The sequence below is a fragment of the Nothobranchius furzeri genome, chromosome 12, assembly GCF_043380555.1.
Source record: "Nothobranchius furzeri strain GRZ-AD chromosome 12, NfurGRZ-RIMD1, whole genome shotgun sequence".
In the NCBI taxonomy this organism is placed as follows: domain Eukaryota; kingdom Metazoa; phylum Chordata; class Actinopteri; order Cyprinodontiformes; family Nothobranchiidae; genus Nothobranchius; species Nothobranchius furzeri.
The window spans coordinates 25,068,544-25,091,043 of record NC_091752.1 but is presented as its reverse complement, the minus strand read 5'-3'; the positions used below and the strand labels follow the sequence as shown (position 1 = coordinate 25,091,043).

General features: G+C 43.0%; 1 protein-coding gene and 1 long non-coding RNA gene across 2 annotated transcripts in view; one reads left to right on the top strand and one right to left on the bottom strand.

Moving 5' to 3' along the window:
- Positions 1-22,500, top strand: part of sdccag8 (SHH signaling and ciliogenesis regulator sdccag8) — a 73,778-nt gene that overhangs the window by 20,565 nt on the left and 30,713 nt on the right. The gene's annotated exons all lie outside the window — the stretch shown is intronic.
- Positions 4,219-22,500, bottom strand: part of LOC129166798 (uncharacterized) — a 27,122-nt gene continuing 8,840 nt past the window's right edge. The window contains exon 3 of the long non-coding RNA XR_008565702.2: positions 4,219-4,767. This is a non-coding gene — a long non-coding RNA (uncharacterized lncRNA). The remainder of the gene's footprint in view (positions 4,768-22,500) is intronic.

The window sequence follows — 22,500 nt, the reverse complement described above, 5'->3', positions numbered from 1 at the left end:
TTTGAATTGTGAGCGATAGGAAATCGGAAGCCAGTGCAGGGAGGCCAGAACTGGGCTAATGTGGTCCCGTTTCCTGGTCCCAGTCAGGAACCTGGCAGCGCTGTTCTGCACAACCTGTAGGCGACGCAGTGTTGACTGACACAACCCTGCATATAGAGAGTTGCAGTAATCAAGCCGAGAAATAACAAAGGCATGCAGTACCCGCTCTAGGTGGGCTCTCGACAGCATATGCTTGATTTTAGCAAGGCGTCTCAGGTGAAAGAAACTGGACCGGATCACAGAATTGATGTGAGCATCAAATTTAAGTCCAGCATCAAGTTTCACCCCCAAACTGGTAACAACTGGTTTTGAGTATGGAGAAAGAGGGCCAAGATTAGCATAACGTTCCACATTCCTGCTGTTGGGGTGAAAAACAATGAGCTCTGTCTTTCCCTCATTCAGATGTAGATAGTTGGACATTAGCCAAGACTTCACCTCATTAACACAGGAGACAAAGGACTGAATAGAGTGACCTTTCTCCTGACACAATGGAGAGTAAATCTGGCAATCGTCAGCATACAGATGGAATGATAGGCCATGTTTACGAAAGATTGACCCCAGAGGTAGCAGATAAATGGCAAACAAAAGTGGACCAAGGATCGACCCCTGCAGGACCCCCCACCGGAGCCCCTCCCAAGAAGAAAAAACATCACCCAATTTAACACAGAATGTCCTGTTTTGGAGATATGATCTAAACCAGTCCAGAGCTGACCCTTTGATCCCAACCCATCGTTCCAAGCGATCGAGTAGAATCGCGTGGTCAACTGTGTCGAAGGCTGCTGTCAGATCTAATAACAGAAGCAGCACAGATGTTCCCTGATCTAGTGATAAATAGATGTCATTTAGGACCCTCAGTAGAGCAGACTCTGTGCTATGGCCAGACCTGAACCCTGATTGGAAAACCTCAAACAGATCAGAGTCAGCTAAATGTGAGACCAGCTGCTGATAAACGACTTTCTCAAGCAGTTTAGATGTAAAAGGCAGGGTAGAGATAGGCCTGTAATTTTCTATCACAGAGACATCAGCACCAGGTTTCTTCAGGGTCGGCCGAATAACTGCTGCTTTCAAAGCAGCTGGGACCACACCTGTGCTGAGGCTCCCATTGATAATCTGACCAAGTGATGGGCCAAGGCACGGAAAGGCAGCCTTCCAGAGACGAGGCGGCAGAACATCAAGTGGAGAGCCAGATGGCTTCTGCCTCGCAACAAGCTTACTCAGCTCAGAGTATGAAACAGTATTGAGGGAGCTCAGGGTGGGTGGTGGTCCACAGGACTGGAACCTTCTCCTGGGCCAGGCTGAGGTTGAAGAGGTGCTGCAGAATCCCACAGAGCTGCTCTGCACAGGCCTTCAGTACTCTGGGGCTGACACCATCTGGACCTGCAGCCTTGTTCCTGTTCAGTCTCTCCAGCTGCCTCTTCACCTGACTTCTAGAGACAGATAGGTGGGAGGGGGAGGTAAATGGGGCAGCATCATCTCCTGACTTGGTTGAAGACGGATTTATAGAACCAGAAGAGTCCATGACTGCATTAGAGGACAAAAGAGCTGGCGTGTGACAGGAAAATGTTGGATCAGAGGAGGATGGGATGTCTGATTGGCTGGGGACAGGCGAGGAGGATGCAGGGTTTGTTCCTGAACCGAACCTATTGAAGAACTTGTTCAGTTCATTTGCTGTGTCCAGGCTGCCATCTGGGCAATCCTTCCTCTGCTTGAAGCCTGCGATCTTCTTCATCCCTGACCAGACATCTCTGATATTGTTCCTCCGTAGTTTGTTCTCCAGCTTCTTCCTGTATGCCTCCTTGCTGTCTCTGATCTTTATCTTCAGTTGCTTCTGAATACTTCTCAATAATTCCCTGTCTACCTCCTCGAAGGCTCTTTTTTTTCTCATTTAGCAGATTGTTCAGTTCACTGGTGATCCAGGGTTTGTTATTAGCGAAGCATCTCACTGTTCTGGTGGGTATGATGTTGTCCACACAGAAGTTTATATAGTCAGTGACACATCCAGTCATGGCATTGATGCCCTCATCATATCCTTGGCAGAGAGTCATCCAATCTGTGGTCTCAAAACAACCCTACAGGGCTTCTTCCGCATCCTGTGACCATTTTCTCACAGTTCTTCTTGTTACAGGTTGCCTCTGAACAAGTGGTTTGTATTCTGAGCAGAGAAAAACAAGATTGTGATCTGATTGTCCCAGAGGAGGTCTTGTTTTGGACATGCTTGCATTCTTTACATTTGCATAACACAAATCCAATGTCTTGTTTTCTCTGGTGGAGCAGCTGACAAACTGTTGAAATGTTGGAAGTGTAGCAGAGAGCGAGGCATGATTAAAATCACCAGATATAGCCACAAATGCATTGGGGTGCTGGGTTTGTAGCTTAGCGACAACGGAACTGATGGCATCACATGCATTTTCAGCAATGGCTGAAGGTGAAATATAAACGGTTGCCAAGACAACACTGGTGAACTCTCTTGGCAAATAATATGGGCGACAACTTACTGCCAAGAGTTCAACATCTGGGCTGCTGAGACGACATTTCACTGAAACATGACCTGGATGGCACCATCTGTTGTTGACAAGCACTGCCACTCCACCTCCTTTTCTTTTCCCGCTCCTCTTCAGATCTCTGTCTGCTTGTACAGTCAGGAATCCTGGCACAGAGATGCTGGAATCAGGGATATGGTCCTGCAGCCACGTCTTAGTGAAACACATAACACTGCACTGCCGATACTCCGGCTGAGTCCTTGATAGAGCTTGGAGTTCATCCATCTTGTTGGCCAGTGATCTCATATTGCCCATTATAATCGATGGAAGAGATGGTTTGAATTTCCTCTTTCTCTGTCTCCGTTTTGCTCCCGCTCTGCACCCACGCTTCTTGCGTTTTAGCTCATTTGGGTTTTGTGGCTTCAGTTGAGGTATTATTTCAGCCTTTCCAATGTTAATCAGCTGCCCCCGATGGTAAACCAGCTTGTTGCCATAGTTACGCATCATAACTAATGCCCAAAAAGTGAAAAAATAGCTGTAAAAATCCTCTAAGCTTCACAGCATCAGAAACAGAAAAGTGAAAGGTCCAAAAAATACAGTTTTTCCTTAAGATGCTAGAAGAAAAAGGCTAAACTTACATGTAGTTGACAGAGCTACTCCAACATGCAGCCACCCAGAGCAGTGCAATAATTGGAATTATGTGTGGATATTACTTTTCCTTCAGTTTCATATGAAGAGCTCTTAGATGCTCACTTTTAACAACAAAGTATTATAATTGTGGTCATTGTCAGTCAAAAAATGTTCTTCAAAACCCGAATCTGGTTTTAAAGTCTGAAGTACATTCGCTTAAGTGGGAGATACACATTTTATTAATTATATCTGACAAAATGAATTAGAAATTTTAGATATTGTGCTTTTATAGGTTGATAAAATTCATAAATTTATCTTTACATGAGGAAAGTCAAACGCTTCATAATCAAGTTAAACAGATCTTAGCACTAAAGCCCCTTTTTATATTTAAGTAAAGTTGTAAAACTTTGATTTGTTGTTTAATACAATTTAGGATGAACAAGTTTGTTTTGTGAGTTAGGCTGCAGATCAGATTAGTAAAGACACATGTACATGTCCACAGTCTTTGTTTCTGTTTAGTCCACTACTGTTTTTTAATTTAAAAAATATTTTTGCATTTTTCCCTTTCTTGTCACTGATGCTTTTTTTCTTCTTCACAAAACAACGTTCAAAAGATTCTTGCTCCTTCTACAACGTCATTTGAGAGCTACATAGATATGCATGTATTTTATTCATTGTCATAGCCTCTCTTGCTGTCCTGTACAGTGTGTGTGTGCATATGTGTGTGTGTGTGTTTCTGCTAGCAAAGCTGGAAGGTGTTTGTCTGACCAGCCTCCGCAGCAAGCTCTTTGGGTCTCTCTTTATAACTTGCTCGTTCCTCCCTTTCATGCTTTCCTCCACTCTTGGCCCAAACCATCACAGCTTGCCTTCAGACATGAAGCTGAGACTACTGTTTGAATTTCGACAGCCCCTACCTTCCATTCGGTGCACAAACTGCAAACACACAAGCCTGTTTATTTGTACAACTGCATTTTTGCAAACATGTACATTGATATGCACATCGGTTGAACCCACATGCCGGTACACACAGACACACGCGCAGATGCAGGCACGCATCCGGGGGTCCCATGGCGGCTGGTGCGCTGCGCTGTGCTCCAGGATTGGATCATCAGCCAGCTGTGAGTTGGACAGCCCAGGATCTGTCCTAATCCCCGGCACTCTGTTCACATCGCCTCATATATACACATACACTCACTCCAGACCCGGCCCCAGCCCAGCAGAGGGCTTTACGAAGTTTGATTTGTTTGTTTGCTCCAGTCTTTCTTCACTTTCTTACTTTTCTTCTTTTCTTCGTCTTCATCTGGCCACATCTCTTCCCATGTTGTGTTCACACATCCCATAGGCCGCAGTAAGAAGTGCCCATCGTTCACATTTACACATGCCAGATAGGAGCAAGTGGATGGTCGTGTGTTTGGAGTCGGTGTAGTCGCGGTTAGCCGAGGCCGGTGCGCCTACTCTGTGTCGGGCAGAAGAGGGAAGTTTGTGAGGCAACAAATCTTCCAAGAGTTCTTTCATCCCCATGAAATCAGGCATCCATGTTCATGAGGGTGATTGCCCAGAGCTGAAGGTAGTCCTGGCACTGAAACTTTTCTCTCTTGGAACTTCTGATTATGGTTTCCTGGGAAAGGACACGATTAAACATGAGCATTCTGAGCATTCATAAAGTTGGATAATGTCTTGCAAAAAGTGTCTAAAATGTAAATCAGATCAAGAAGCAGGAAGGCATCAGGATGAATTAATACTGATGCTAAAGATCCCAGGAAGGTCTTCTACTCCATACTGATGTAATCAATGAACATCATAGATAGAAGACAAGAACATGAGGCCTTTTGGAGTCAGCGGTCCTCAGAGAGTTTTTGAAGTAAAATTGTTGGGACGATATGGACAGCATTTTGTGAATTGTTCCTCTGAATCATAGTGTGGCATCTGGGAAGGTTGATAAATGGTAAACAAGTAAAGATAGGGGGATAAACCATTAGTTTTATCACAGTACCATACATGTATACAGTGGATTGTGATTCGATATTTGGCCATATCTTAAACTCAGTTACAATACCATTTTGGTTTGATTCATTTTAGGATCCACTGATTGATATGAAACGATATCACTAGTGACTGAACACAATCATTCGCAGGGAAGAGGCGATACGCCACTAGCTTCTTCATTTAACACATTTGGTGATGTTTAGGAACAGGTGGGAACTGCATGTTCATAAAAAGTCAAAATTTTGCAATTTGCAAAATAAAGTGTGCTAGTTATAAAGTTATTTTATTGACTTTTCATTTTTTTAAATCAAAAACCACTACGATGTAAATGGTAAATGGCCTGTATTTTATACAGAGTCCTGACACCCCCCCCCCCCCCCCCCCCCGGCGCTTTAAATCACAATCTGTCATTCACCTATTCACACACACATTGACACGCTGGTGGGGATGAGCTACGATGTAGCCACAGCTGCCCTGGGGCGCACTGACAGAGGCGAGACCTGCCATACACTCCAACCACCACCAGCAGACCAGGCGGGTTACGTGTCTTACCCAAGGACACAAAAGCAGCATTCTCTGGTGGGAGCTGGGATTGAACCTGCAACCCGATTACTGGACAACCCGCTCTAGCTCCTGAGCTACAGCTGTAGGTTGATGTTGTGGTACACTCCTAGGAACCTGATCCAACAATTTTAAAGGCAAGTGAAACGCTTTTAAAATGATGAATGTTGAATATTTAGAGGCAGTAAAACTGAGCAAAACATGGCCTTACTCCTTTACAGGTTGTTTCACTCAGATCTGGTTGAATACAGCAAAGCACGGTGATACAGAGTGACAAAGACAAGCAAGCAGACTTAATATATTGGATTGAATGCAGATCAGGGGTGTTTAGTTCACTGTGTTTCTGTGACCCTGAAATCAGAAGCTGAATGCTCAAAGGCGTTGTGGGAGAAAGACAGACAGAGCTCATGGCAAACTACTGTGACTCTCATACAAACTTAAGTATGTGATTGAACACGCTACACTGCTTCTCTCCTCTGCACCTCTACCTCAGTTGTAACTTGTGATAGCAAGGTCTGGAAAGGCGGTAAATGCGACCGTGTGTGCGTGCGAGGGAGCGAGCGAGGGCGGAGAAGTGTAAATGAGGAAGGTGAGGCAGCAGATGCCACGTCCCGCCAGAGGCTCGCTTTGAGCAGCGAGTGAAATCTGGGCGCGACAAAACTGCTGCAAACCAACTCGGTAGGAGGCACTTGTCCAATCACGGCCCGGAATAAAAGGGCCGGGGCGCCACGCGGACTGCAGCCGCTCAGGAGAGGTGGGGGCCGTAATGAACCTTTAAGTGCTGCCAGCGAGTGCTCACACATTTGAACACAGCATCACTTATTTCTACCTGGCATTAACAGTGTCTAACCACTGTCATCACACACATGCGTGCACGTTGTGCAGCAGCCGTGCACACATGCCCCAACCATGAGCGCTGACTTGTTTGCAAGTGCGTAATTAGATGAGTTTGTGGGAATGTTATGTGTTGATACCTTTGGGCTACACCTGTGTATGTGTGAAGTTTGCTGTGTGTGTGTGTGTGTGTGTGTGTGTGCGTGCGTGCGTGCTTGCTTGCTTGCATGTGCGTGCGTGTGAAGGCACGAGGGCAGTGCCAGGTATGGAGCTAGCTGTGTATATCTGTGTGTGTGTGTGGTTGTCTGGTCGGCGGCCATGTTGTCGGGTAGCAGATGGCACTGTGGTTGGCAGGGGAGGGGCTGCTTAGCACAACTAATCAGACAGTTACGGATAGGGCAGCTGGGAGGGCTGCCGGCCAAACGCATGTGTGTGTGTGTGTGTGTGTGTGTGTGTGTGTGTGTGCGTGCCTATGTGTGTATGTACCACAGAGTGCCATGATGTTGACAGTGGTGGGCCTGTTGGCCCGGTTACGAGACCTTGCTGTGTTCTCTTCTCCTCGCTGTTGGAGTGCCCTCTCTGCCATTCTGCCTCCTCACCTCCTCTTCTTCTCTCGATCTGTGAGACCTACTTTTTGTCTTTCTTTCCATCTTTTTGACTCTCAATCGTCTTGTGTGATTGTGGCAGTCTAAGTTTGCTGCATCATTTGTTGTCAAAGTTTATTCAAGCTAACCTTTTGTTTCAATAAAGTACAGAAATAATATTTTCTGTACTTGAGAACATATGTTTGGATTTCTGAAATGTCCACAAACTCAAAAACACAAACCTGGCTCTTACAAAGAACATCTTTTAAGAAGTAGTCCCATTTGTGGTGGTCGCCATTTCCCGTCCGTCTTGCTTACTCAGCTTGAGCTTTTATTTTTAGAAATGTCAGAACTCAGAATTGTTTTTTGTTTTACAATTAAAGAAAAATCTTCTGAACATTTTCAAAAAGGATTTATTTTTGTAATTGAATCAGGTGATACGTTTTATAAATCTGCACATCTTTGTACAATGTTTTTATAAAACGTGAGTTTGAAGGAGGACTTTACAATTTCCTATGTTAATGAATGCATCATCATTAGCTGCAGTTATTCTGCCATTATAAATATGTCCCAATAATGTAAACTTATGCTCTTGAAATCTTGGAACATAAAGTAAGTGATTGACACAGTGTGCATTTATTCAAATAAACAAACAAGGAAAAATGGACAACTTCAAGCAGTCCTTTACACGAATAGATGCAGAACCAGATCACATGAAAGATGATGGAACCTCTCATTAATTCCTCACCCTTCTTCCATCAGGCAGACGATTGAGCAGCCCAGACACCAAGACCAAGTTTTGTTCACTAATCTGATTTTAGATGTTTGTTATACAGGCTGGCCAGAGCAACACATTTGATATTTAACGTTCTGTTGAATGAAGGAATGTGAATTCTGAAGATAATGGAACAAAAGTGGTGGTGTGGTGGTGTGGTGTTTTCCCAGTCTGAGATGACTCAAGGCTTTACAAGAAAGGGAAATGGACACATTTTCATATTTTATTATGTGCATGACCATTCAATAATTCTCAACAGATCATAAAGTACACTGATTTAAAGAGACATTGTGTAGTTGTTCCCGTTAATCTCTGAAAACATCCATCAAAATGTAGTTGAAAATGAATGAAATGATGCCTGGTTGTTGAAAAATATTGGCAGCTTTGTTCTAGTTAGCCATAAAAATCAGGTCTAAAATACATGTGGGTTTAAGGGGGTTTCTCCATGCCAAGAAACCTTGCCTTGATGTCTTGGTCTTGGTCCTGGTTGCCTAGGAGATATGTCATCAGGAACCGCCAAGGCATGTTCCAATATTCATGTTCTACCAAGTCGTCTTGTTCTCCGTTTGTTAGCTGTTTAGCTAGCTGAGTAAGGATACATGGGAGGTACCTTGTGGCCTGACCTTGGTAAAAAATTTTCCCATTTAAGTCAACTAATTATAGCTAACGGGCTGATGTCTGAAATGTAGGGATGCACCGATCAGGTTTTTTGCTGCCGATCACCGATACCGATATCAAAGAATGCTGATCACCGATACCGATCACGTGGATTGGCCAGAAATTTTCTACAACATTATAATGAGTGCTACAAACTACATAATCTGGGAATAAAGGAAACGTAACCTAATCTAAAATGGTCTGTATTAGGGTTGTCACGGTGTGAAAATTTAACCTCACGGTTATTGTGACCAAAATTACCACGGTTTTCGGTATTATCGCGGTATTTTTTTTAAACGTGCTACATTTTCACACAATTAAATAAACCCTGTATGTCAGGAAATATTGTCCTCAGTTTGTGTCTAAATTTAGCCTAAAATGTGTTATTTTGTAATTATGTTGTTTATTTGTTTACATTTTTTCCCTTTAGTCTTTAAAATAACAATATTTCCCCATAACTTCTTATTTTATGTCTGTTTGATTTCATCATTTAAAAATATTAGATCAGATGATACTCAGTACTTAAGTAGCCTTCTAATCAGATACTTTTTTACCCTTACTTGAGTAATAACCCCTATATCAGGAAAATATTGTCCTCGGTTTGTGTCCTTCCAGTGAGCTTTGCAGATGTGGGAAAATGTCATCAGGCAGTAATCATTGTTAAATTCATAATTATTCTCAGAGAGAGACCAACTCTTATCTGCCCCTGGGAGCCCCGTAATGCATAGCGTCATTTCAACATGGGGGTGTCCGCGACACGGTTTATATGCAGGTAGCGGCGCTGCGGCTGCTTTATATAGCGACTTGTTGCAATCTCCCTCAACCCAAATCCTCGGATCACGCATTTTAGCTAAAACACTAACGTTAGCTTGCCTTGCGTTGACTGTAGAGTTGTGGGTGATGGTCACGCAGATGTGTCATGAGATTTGAAACGTTGCTGCCTTTCACAGATACTTTTTCTGCACGTGCTGCAAACAGGATAGCCGTCTTCTATAAACTCCCTCGGCATTCTTCAGATATCAAAAAGATGCCCGTACTTCCCACTTTGTCTTCTTTGAGGGATAAAAAATGTCCTCCTGAGTGCTGCCGTCTCCTCCTTTGGCCATTATTTCAGCTTTAGCTTCAAGAAAGTTTTGGTTGTAAACAACAAAGCGCGCATGTGCCACCGGCAACTTCAGCAGATGATACAGTGGCTGGTAAGGGTCATCGCACCTACACCGCAGCCACGGTAAACCCACCGAGATAATATAGTTTTTTTTAAAACAAGACGGTTATTATTATTTTCAACTTTTTTTACCGTGGTTTACCACTACACCGGTTACCGTGACAACCCTACCTGATCGGTCTGCTTTGATCTATTTTGAAAACTCCGATCAAAACCGATAGGGGCGCTATCGGCCGATTGGGATCAAATGCCGATCCATCGGTGCATCCCTACTGAAATGTTATTTTTTAGATCCAAAGTAGTTATCGATGGTTGTTAGTTGCTTAGTATTTGCAGCTTCAGTGGCTAGCAGGTAGTAACTTTTAAAAAGTAAAGGCTTCTTATATATTTATATTGAAACTTATACATATAAAATATAACGTTGATTTGACCATTGTGGAAGCCGTGGTCACGTGATGTAAGTGTGTTCCCTTTAACCACTTTGTTTGACCAAGGAAGGACAGTGTCCTCGTAAACAAGGCGCCTGGCCTCGCAAGACATCGCCTCAATGTCTGGCGTCGCAAGGCAATGTCTTGCGACGCCAGACACTTTGACATTGAGAAACACCATAAATTATACACCATGTTTCCTTCTACGGGAGCCTGTGAAGACAAAACACATTTACTGATTTTTAACAAACGATTACAAAACCTTTGCCATTGATAAACGTTGTTGTTGGTTTACGCATTTACCTCTTCACTTGTTGCCAGTGATGAAAGGGGGTCTGATGTATTTGTCATTTTGCTGGAGGTTGCGCTCCCAGGGAATTTTGATCCTAATGATCGAAAACAACAATACCACTTGCTTGCAATGATTTAGGTATCGCTGCCCCCTATTGCCAGGGAGAATACACAATCATCAACTTTATTTATAAAGCACATTACAGGCATGAAGCATGCCACCAGAGTGCTGTACAATAGCAAAATGAAACAGATGAAACCAACATAAACAATTTAAACTAACACATAAAAATTTGAGTAAGATCATGTAAAATATCAGCAACAGCTAACCCACAGAGCTAAAAGCCAGATCATAAAAGTAGGTCCTCAGCCTCGGTTTAAAAAAACGCTACTGATGAAGAGTGCCTAACAGATAATAGAATAGAATATACTTTATTGATCCCACAGTGGAGAAAGTCACTTGTTACAGCAGCACCATCACTTAGAGAATATTTAGAAGGAAAAAATAATTACAAAGGTACATGTATAAACACATAGACGGTAAGCTATTATTGTAACCTTCATCCACTAAAAATCACAAAAGAAAAATTAACCTGGGTTCCAGAACTATGCAACATACTGTAAGGTACACAGACATACTATGTAAATCTGGTATTGCACAGGTATTGAACGCATACTGAGTATTCCATTGATGTTATTGTGTACCAGGAAAATGCCAGTACAGCTTAGACTGAGGAGTTATACACTCTTATAGCAGAGGGGATGATTGACCTATGGGAGTGTTCTGTTTTACATCTGATGTCTGTCTGCCTCTGAAGGAGCTGTCCATGGTCTCCACAGTGGAACACAGTGGGTGGGAGGGTTTTTTTTAAGATGGAGGTCATCTTCATCACCTTCCTCCTTTCCCACATCTCCTCAACTGAATCCAGTGGACAGCCCAGAATCAATTTAGCTTTGTTAACTAGCTTGTTCTCTTCCTGTCTTTATCAGAGCTGCCTGCACCCCAACAGACCACACCAGAGTGATAAAAGGATTTTAGCAGATGGGAATTAACTCTGAAGGGCCTTATCCTCCTCAGGAGGTGGAGGCGGCTTTGGCCCTTCTTATTCGGAGCATCTGTGTTGTTGGACCAGTTCAGTTTGCTGTTGAGGTGAACACCCAGGTACTTAAATGTATCCATCACCTCAATGTCTGCTCCCTGGATGTTTACTGGTGAGTGAGGAGGAATGCTTCTCTGGAAGTCAATTTCCTTTGTTTTGCTGGTGTTCAAGTGATTACGCTCACACCAGTCCACAAAGTCCATGATGACTGACTTGTACTCCTGGTCATTCCCCTCAGACACACAGCTGACAATAGCCGAGTCATCAGAGAACTTCTGGAGGTGACAGCTGTTGGTGTTGTAGGTGCACTCCGAGTTGTAGAAGGCAAAGAGAAAGGGAGAGAGCACCGTATCTTGTGGTCCATGCAGTCAGATGGCCGTCCACTCCTGCACCCCTCATCTTCTGCTGCAGTAGACACGGCTGGATGGTGTTGAAGTAACTTCAGAAGTCAAAGAACATGATTCTCACAAAGCATTTTTGCAACTTGAGTTGAGTCAGAGCCTGGTGCTGCAGGTAGACAAGCACATCCTCCACCCCCATGTTTGGTTTATATGCAAACTGCAGTGGGTCTAGTTCCGGGCTCACCGCTGAACGTAGATGGGCGAGGGTTGAGTCTTTCCATAGTCTTCATCAGATGAGAGGTCAAGGCGACTGGTCTGTAGCGGTCTGGTTCTCGGGGATGTGATGTTTTGGGAACTGGAACCACACTGGAGATCTTCCACAGGATGGGGATCGGCTCCAACCGAAAGATTAGATTGAACATGTGCGTGACCACTTCACCATAAGGGAAGTGCGTTTTACAGTTTCGGTCCTGCTACAGAGAGTGCCCAATCACTTCTTGTCTATGCCCCTCTTGTGGGGTGACGATGGGACAGGAGTTAAGTGCTCGCCCTGTAATCAGATAATTGCAGGTTTGAGCCAGCTCAGTTTGTTGCTGCCATTGTGTCCTTAGACAAGAAACTTAATGCCCCTTGCCTGCTGGTGGTGGTTGGAGGGACCGGCGGCGTCAGTGCTCGGCAGCCTCACCTCTGTCAGTGCGCCCCAGGGCAGCTGTGGCTACAATGTAGCTCATCCCCACCAGCATATGAATGTGTGTGTGAATGACTGATTATGCTGTAAAGCATCTTGGGGGTTCCTCTAAACGGCTCTATATCAAATATAGGCCATTTACTATTCAGCTGAGCTCTAGGAGCCAGAAGCAGCAACTGGTTCTTGGAGTGAAGCACCTGAGCAGGAAAATATAGCTGCAACAACTCTGTCAAATAAGCTGGAGTCAATCCATTTAGTGTCTTAAACACCATTAAAAGAAGTAGAAAAAAAAATATATATATACACACACACACACACACACACATATATATATATATATATATATATATATATATATATATAAATGACATCTAGCCAATGCAGAGCAGCCAGAATTGGTGTCACATGATCAAATCTTCTCTTGCCTTCCACAAATCTCACTGCAGCATTCTGAACAAGCTACAGTACCCTGAACTAAAGTACGTTTTATTATTATTCATCTGTATCTGAATTAAAACTAATTGAGTTCAAGCTTATGGTAATGGCTACAAGAAAGTGTGCCTTATGAGGTTTGCAAGAGAAAAAAATATATACAAAATATTAGGGATGCACCGATATGACATTTTTGGGCCGATACCGATATCCGATATTAAGATCACTGTTACGGCCGATAAGCAATATTTGCCGATACCGATAAATCAGCAGATTTTGTATAGAATGAAAATGATTAAAGCTGAAATTACGTTATTATGTACACACACCACATACATTTACGGTTCTGAGATGATTTCATTCACTGTTCACATGACTAAACAATTACACATCACCCCCGTCACCCTCTGAAACAGATAAACAAATGGAGACGAGATGGAAAAAATATCGGTTGTTAATTTTAGCCTGGTTTTATTTATTGAATTGATACGATATGTTAAAAAATGACTAACATCGGCCGATACCGATATTGATGCCGATATATTGTCATCCCTAAAAAATAAATATTATTATTATTTTTATTTAGATTTTATTTAACTTCACTTGACCTTTTTCCTCTTTTTTTCTCAGTTCAGACACAATTGTATTTCTTTCTCATATGAACTCGTCTCAGCCACCTAAACTGTATTCATGTCACTATTGTTAAATGTCTGGTGTCATATAAATTCAGAGAGTAGCTACAAAGAGTATTACAGAGGGCTGTTGTCGGTCCATCCTGCGGGGTCGGGGATGGGTAGAATAGACAGATCGCCGACTGTGAGACCTCAGGCAACAGGGAGGCAAATCTGTCGGCTACAACTGTTGCCACCCTAGCCAAGTGTGCCCTGGGACACTGGCCTACATACACTCACTACTTCTGGAGGACAGAACAAGGGGAGCGCACCAGCCCTGCCTTCTATCTGCTATTCACCTGATTCAATTTTCTTCTGCTTTCAGTGTTTCAAACAGAATGTAATTTCTTTGAAGTACGTGTAAAGTCACGTAATTGTAGGATTCCTAGGTCATAGAGCAGAAACTTGTGTGGGGAATTTGGCCTTCACAGTTTTAAAATGCTTATTGTGTTGAGGTGCGTCATCTGGTGAACTCCGTGCCTTCATACACCCCTGCTGAGTGGGTGGAAGCATCAGTGGCTCTGCCTAGTGCCCACTGCCCAGTAGGCACAGCTTTCATCCAACATGACAGAGCCTCTCTCTGCTCCTCCTCTCCCCTCTTTTTTGTCTTTGAAAGGTGGAATATGGAACATTTTAATAAAAAGCTGTATTACAAAAAAAGAATACTTCCATGGGATGTTTAGAGGTGTGCAGAATGGATGTACAGTTTCTCCTATAAACGCTATATTTAAAAGATAATCAAAATTTTATTTTGACGACAAGACACTGGGTTTACGTTTACATCCACCAGCCAATAGGGGGCACTGTTAAGGCAAAAAAAAGTCTGATTGTCAAGGCAAGGCTGGGACTGTGTAAAATGGCAGACTCATTAATTGAAGCAGCTGATTCCAAACCCAGAAGATGTTGTAATGGTAAATACTGTTGTAAAATAAACTTATTAGTAGAAACGAGTCCTTACCCTGTACGATTCGTCACTGGACATGGTGCTGGCTGGTCACTTCACATGTCAGTAGTGAACCAACATGGCTGAAAAATGTCATAAACACTAGATGCCGCTATAGTGTCCGTGTTCCATATTCAACCTTTAACATTGTTACATTTACCTTGATTAATTTCTCCATTTAGCTTCTCATCATTGCCATTTTACCTTTCATGTAGATTCTATTGACTCATTGCACAGCAGTGCCTGGTTTCAGTCAATTTCCCTCTGGGATTAATAAAGTATTTTTGAATTGAATTTGAATTTCTTAAATCGACTCTATGCAGCCTCTGTCATTTTATCATCTTAGGAGTATTGTCAAGCTACGTCCAGTCCTAAGATGCAAAGAAGCTTGTTCACGCCGTTGTCTCTTCCAAACTGTAATGCAATCCTCATTAATGAGTCAAAACTTGTTCAAAAGGCGTGCTTCACCCAACCACTGCATGTTAATCATGCATAGAACATATGAATGGAGTGTCCACCAAGTATCTCTGGATCACTCTCTTACAGAAAAGATTAAACATGACAAATGTCTTATAAAAAAATTATAGTTTAACCAGTTTAGTGCTAACACATATCAATGAAGAAAGAATCCATGGAAGTTCTTATGCACAACAAGCAGGTCTGAAAACAGCTGAAAAAGGAGCTACATTAAAACTAAGCTGCTGTCTTTAAGGGAATTATTCCATAAAGACATGATGAAAACGTATGAGGCCGGTATGAACACACAGGTTAATGTCTGCTTTTTGTTCTGGAGTAGGTAATTTTGTGAAACGTTTCAGAACCTTGTGATATTTTGGGAAACATTCAACATTTCTAACAAAGTCAGAATGATTGTCAAATCATAGATATGTAACTCACATGTGGTCTGCTGTGTCAGAACTTTAAATAATTTTCAGTAATTCATGGTCACTGTCCTTAAAGCTATCAAGAGGAAGAGGAGGAGATTTTCAAAATTCAATGGTTACAGCCATACCCCCCCCCCCCCCCCCCCACACACACACACAACTTGCTGGAGGGAGCTGAAAACCATACCACATACCGCGCATGCGCAGGTGGATAGTGGAGTCAACAGAGTTGCTAAAACAATAGTCTGATGTAGCATAAGGTTGAACGCTACGTTAGCCACTTAGCTCCAACACACTTGGATGAATCCCTTTTCCTTCCCCTCCCACCCCTTCCACAGTTGCACAGGCTAACATTAATGCATTGCAGGGTGAGTTAGCTTTCAAGCTAGCACCATATTAGTCTATGGTAAATGCAGCATACAACGATTATCTGCACTTTTAAACAATTTTCTTTCAGAACTTTGGTACTTGTTTTGGTAGCTCCATTGCAAACTTGTGCCATCTTCCAGCATCTTGGGGACTTGAGCACATTCTCATTTACTGACAGCGCCCTCTTGTGGACATGCTACTCTGTTAACGCTCTAGTTTGTTTTGCTGTAGAGGCCTGTTGAGGGACTTGAGGGGAAATAAAAATTCTGAAAGATTATGTATTTGATTCCATAGAACAGGACCAGATAGTCAAATTAAGCAGTTTTTAAGTAAAAATGTAAACTAATTTGTTTTAAATCGCATACCCCAGCTTTATTGGGGACAGTCCACGTTTTTGCCAGTTTAAAAGTCAGATTTAGTAAAATTAAAGATCAGCTTTCTCATCATTGAGTACAGAATCAACGCTCCAGGCATTTTGAGCCACATATGTTGTTGTTCAGATGATATTTTTACTTCTGCGTATGTGTAAGCTTTGTTTACTTCAGCAACACTGTTTAACCACATAGAGTATGACTCATTAGAACCCCAAAAGTTTCTTTTGAAATAAAGAAATGAGAATAATGGGCCAGTACTAAATCTAAAGTTAGTTTTCATTTATTTTTCCGTGCGAAGCTGTCAAGTCTCCTCAGTTCCCAGATCATGATAGCTCTGCTAAAGGGGAAAGAGGATTCAGCACAGTTACAAACTGAATGAAACTTATTCAAAACACATTCAGAATGAAAACCAAGAGTTCTGCATTTACACAAGATCAGCACAAGTAATTAAAATAATTGGACTTGTAGAAACTGGCAGAAGGTGTGGGTGAAATTAGGCGATAAAGGAAGATGGTAAGGTGTGTTAGCAGATTCAAATGATGCCTGTATCTTCCTGCTAGCTACCATTATCGCCCCATTAGCATGGAAGTTGGGAGGAAGGTGAAAGACGTCTCAGACAGAATTACTGATGCTCACCTTAAAATCCATATGGATCAAACTTTCCGCAGAAAAAAACTTATTTCCAAGTGTTTCGGATTATATGGTTTTTCTTCATTTCTGTCGTTGCATGACAGCCCTTACATGTTTTAAGAAGATTAATTGGGAGTAACCTGGGTGATATGAAAATAGTTTTAGATAAATCAGACTTCCAGCTTTGGCACATACATTAACCGCAGCTATTCCTGTAGGGCACAGATCTGACATCAGCGTCGAGTCCTGGGTTTCTGGATTGGGTCGTTATCGGAGCATATTGTACGTATGCTGTGTGTGTTTATTTTTAAAAAGTCACAGATGCCTGCGCTGCCAGTCTGCTCCTCTTGTGTTAAGACCATCAGTCTGCTGTGCCAATTAAGATTTTTTTAAACTTCTGCCCTTTTCTGAGTAGATGGATGATGACAGAGGCCAGTCAGCAGCTAATTACTTCAATCTAGAGTTGTATTTTTATTTATCTCTTTGGAATGTGTGCTGCAGCAGCAAATGTTTGTTTCTGAAAGGGTTGTGTCTATTTGTGGCTGTTCGTGTGTAAACGCTCACACCTTCTCATATGCACGGCAGAGCAGAGACAGATTTTGAGGTGATCCGGGGTGCTGTATTGTTCAAACTTATGGAAGGACTCATCATTTAACTGTTATTTTGCTTTTTGGGGCACAATTGGTTTATCGCTGACCTTCATGACAGCGGTGGGGCGGGCTTTAGCGCTCCTTGAAGAAATAAAGAGGCTTGGGCCGCCCGCTGTAAACAAAGTTGACTTGCTGACAGATGGATTGAATGGCAGAGAGGCTAACTGAGCCAGGAGCGGTCCTGGCAGCATCGCACTAAGCAAAAAGGGAGGGAGACGGAGAAAGAGATAAGAGGGGGGGAGAGAGGTGGCCAACAGGAGAGGAGGTGTGAACAGGTGCAGGGCCGCTGAAGGAAGAACCAGCAGATGGAGAGAGACACAGCCAGTTTAGTTACAGGAAAAAAAGGTGGGAGGGAAGGGAGGAGGGAGAGGTGGAAGCAGCAGAAAAATAGATCGGAGCAGAGATAGGAACACTCTGGATGGATAAACGGATCAAAAGGTAGAAACACGGACTGGAGGAAGAGTAAAGCAGGCAGACTTCATCCAGACCTCACCTGCCCGTGTTTCATGTGTTTGTTTAATAAAGCAGATCAGTGAGATTAAGGGAAGAACGACAACAGAGTGATTGACTTGCCGCCACCCAGAGGTTTAATAAAAATGTGCTAAAACACATCGAGGTGTGTGTGTGACAGAAAATCGTTTGACACCGAGCGATTTTCTGCACAATATAATTCAGATGTTTATTGTACGCAGCATCACAGATACTCTGCACAGCAAATGTTCAATATGTCACCTTATTTTCACCGTGGTGGCGTTTCTATTGTTGGCGGTTAGAGAGGCCTTCACAAGGCCTCCGTCTAATCACCTCCCACTTACACACACACACACACACACAAACTGTAATCAGATAAGCATCTTTGTAGTCCTGCACAACAAACTGTTGAATATTTATGTGCTGTGATTGATGCGATCCATCGTGCATGGCTGTTGTTCCACTGGAGTTCCTCCACAATAATGAATCATCGTTGTACTTTTAAGAACAGTTGTGATTTTTATTTCTACACCATCAGTTCATGTCACTCATGTCTGAATCAGTCTTTTTTCTCAGTTAATCGCTGATTAGATTCTATTAACTGAATATAATTATGGTGCATATGCATTAACGGTCAACTTCACTCATGTTTTTAATACATTTGCTGTGGTCTTCTCTTCCTTCTCTGGGGAAAAAAAAGAAGCTCTGATGCGTCTGTTCCAGCACGGAGAATTCAGCCAGAGGAGAAAATACCTTCCTACTACAGGATTTGGGGTCTTATTTCCTGATGTTTGGAAACCTCATCTCTGATTGGCTAACATCAACGTGACTCTACTACTGACTCTGTTTACTCTGCAAAGTTGATAATTTATCTCCCCAAATAACACAAGCCTGAAGGAGTTCTGTTATGTAGTGGAGTTGCTAATGCTAATGGCTAGCTTCCCTGGCTGAGGCGATCTCTATTGTTTCTTGGATGCTAAACCAACAACAGCCTTCCCCATTGTGAGACAAGATGGGTGAATCCATAAACGTAAACGTAAAGTGACATTGTGACGTAGATCTGTCAGGCTTTTCTAGCCTAGTGAACTAGACCAAATTCTTGCTTTGCAAAGTTTGACTAAATTTACTAAATAGACTAAATAATACATTTATTTAGTCTGGCTTGCCAGGCTAAGGCTTTTCTGTACTGATATATATCAGTAAGTGTATAGAGCTCAGAAAGATAAGAAACAGCAGTATGTTATAGACTCGATATTAGACTTTTCACATTCATTTCATTCGGTGACTCTCTCCGAGATGACATCCATTTTGCGCACTAATACCGGTATCGCAGCTAGAACATTGTCCAGCTTACGATTCACCTCGAGTAACGTCCCAGTCTGAGAAGTCTCCACACGGACGGTGCTTTCCGTGGGTGCGGGTCGCCCTCCAATCGCTCCCGTCTCCCCAAATTTCCAGAAAACCAGATATCTTCCCACTCCAATCAGGAGAAATCCAGTGATCATCAGACCAAATATCCACACGTCTTCGATGTCCTCAATGGACAGCTGGGAGAGGCATATGATCTTCCACTCCTTCCAGGAATCCAAAATATATTCCACCGGGTGTGTCCCCTGTGGACATGTGGGAGCCCCCTGCTCCATTCAAGATTGTTGAAAAAATCTTATCGATCGCACTGAAGGACCAGTTTATCAGATCCATGGTTAGTAAAAAATAGAGTTTTTCAGAAGAAATGCAGAGAAGCGCATTTCGAGCTTTATCCGTTCTTTCATAATCCGTTGTTGAATTGTGATCGGCAGAAGCTTTTCCGGTTCGTGCCTCACTTTTTTTACAGCAGCGGCCCAAAATGATCTCCTAACTTATGGATTTTCTGCTTCCTGATCACGTGGCGTGTGACTTACGCGGATGAGGATCGGCATTAGAGCTGAGATGATTGTTCTCACAGTGCGGGGGCTCGTTCCGATGCCCACACAGTAAAAAAATACAAATGACGACTTTAGTCGTCATTGGCATTGAATTAGTTAAATATCAGGGTCAAAATTTAAAGCTATCAAAGTTCATTATGAGCTACAGGTGAACGTTGAAGAATTGGAATATTGGGTAGATGTTAATTTCATTAATTCAACATAGACTGAGAGACCATCTAAAGGCTCAGAAACCTTTTGCAAGTGTTCTGGATTCATTAGCTGATTAGCGTGTGACTCTGAGTCTAGAATATTGAGACTAAGCTATAAGCCATAATCATCACATTTATAACAAATAAAGGCTTGAAATATCTGGATTTGCATGTAGCGAACGAGTCTATCTCATTAGTTTTACCTTTTATGTTGAATCACAGAAATAAATAGGCTTTTAAACCAGATTCAAATGTTTCAACTACTGATAGTGAAATGAGACCTTGGTTATGAGCTGAAGGAAAAGAGTGCTAATATGTGAACCTGCAGTTCTGATTTGTACTGTAGCATCAAAACTTTATTTATATCTTAGATTTTAAAAGTTTCTTTAAAAGCCCTCCAGTTTTGCCATGAGTTTTCTTGATTCTTGCCACAACGATCACGTGGATCTGAATCAATCCGGTTTATTTCTTGTTTGTTTTTGTTTCTGTGAACAAAGATTGTGTTTGTGCTATAGGTTCAGTTCACAGTCTGTTCACCTGGATGTTAATTTCCCACCTGTTAGTGAGCAACAAAGACATGAATATGCATTGACTCGAGGAATTTCTGTCGTTAGTTTCACAATCATGTCCTACATAGACACTTATTGTAAATGTGTTTATAAGTGTTTGACTCTTGTTTGTTGTGTGTAGATGTACCTGAGTGATAATGTGTTCACTTGTAGAGTTAAGTTGTTTTATTTATTTTATTTCCTTTTTGAGTCTAAAAAACAGTCTGGATGTCTGGCATTGGCGATTCTCTCTCAGCTCCTCCAAGTGCACCGCCTGACTCCAATTTGTGCTTGTTCTCTGATAAACCGCAGCATTTGGTGCTTCTGGCGAGAAATGCCGGCTGCACTGCGGGGTGCAGCAAACTCTGCGCTTGGTCAGACCCTGGCTCCCCACATCTAATGGGCAACAGCTTGAATAGTGCCCACTTAAGCAGGCAGCGTGGACTGGGCTCCCTCTTCTTCCTCATCACTCCAGCCAGTTAGCCAGCCAGCCAGCCACCGCCTCTGCCACCTCCCACTTACCCAGCAGCCACTGTACCTGGCTGCAGCCCCAGAGCCATTCCAGCCTACCTAAGGCCTCTGGCCCACGCAGCTCAGCCATACTAATCAAGCTGTCCTGCGGTTCATCAGGCCAGGCATGGACAAACAGGCCCAGCTATCTGCTTACTGAACATTCGGTCTAAATTACCTCGCAGGCCCACAAAAAATAAGTTCCTGCCACAGGCGGCATCCCTGAGCACATTCACCAATTAACTGGTTGGCAGATTGTTGCCCAAGGAGAACTTTGCAGCTCCAGTACCGTAAATTCTACCCCCGCCATCGCCCCCAACACCTGCTCCAGATTCTGGCTTCCCACTGACATCTCTCCTTTGGATTTTGTCTTTTATGTTTTGATTTGATAGCGGTCACCAGTAGCCATTTTGTCCATGCATTTTCACAAGTAGACACTGAATTTGATGGAGTTTACAAAATGGCGTGAAAGGACAGGAGTATGATGTACCAGCTTTGGTTTGCTTTAGGTGAGGATCTCTTTGCGTTTTCACAAGGATATGATGGTTGGGAGCAGCACCACACACACACACACACACACACACACACACACACACACACACACACACACGAAAGAGACCTTTTAATCTTTCCACTCTGTTATGTGTACTTTATAAAGTTACATCTAATAAAGTAAATGAGAGCATCCGGACCAACCAGATGCCAAACGTTCAGTTCTCTGTGGTTTTGCTTTTTATCTTTAGTTTGTGTCACCCTCCTCTTCATCGCCACCGCTCTATAGCTGACTGCTGGAACTTTCTGGCGATCTGTCTGATGCTAATTGGTGGGTAAACAGGTCTGGTGTGAGCTCCCCCTCCGCCCCCCCATCACACTAAATGCACACACACACACACACACATGCACAAATACACGGCCCCCTGGAACCTCTTGCAGGACCAAATGGCTGGCAATGCTTGCCCGCCATCTCCCGCTGAGCCCTGGTGTGCGCTTTGGTGGCTCAGGCTGCTGTTCAAGCCCAGCGGGGGTTCATACACTCACACTCATACGCGTACAGACACACACAGTCTCCTTGTGTCCCCTGCACACCCGCCACCCGCTTTCACACCCCAGACAGCAGGACAGCAGGAGAACACACACACACACGAAGGAACAGACAGACGCGGTCACTTTAGAGATGCAGGCCAAGCGCTGTAGGGGAGAAAAGTTTTCACTTAAACTGGAGAATTCTCTCTTCATTAGCGCCTTTGGACTTCAGGAAGAGTTCTGTTTGTTTGTTCGTTTTTTTTCTTCCCCTGTCTTTGTAGTTTTTCTTTTCTCTCTTTCTTTGTCTGCTTTCCCTGTTG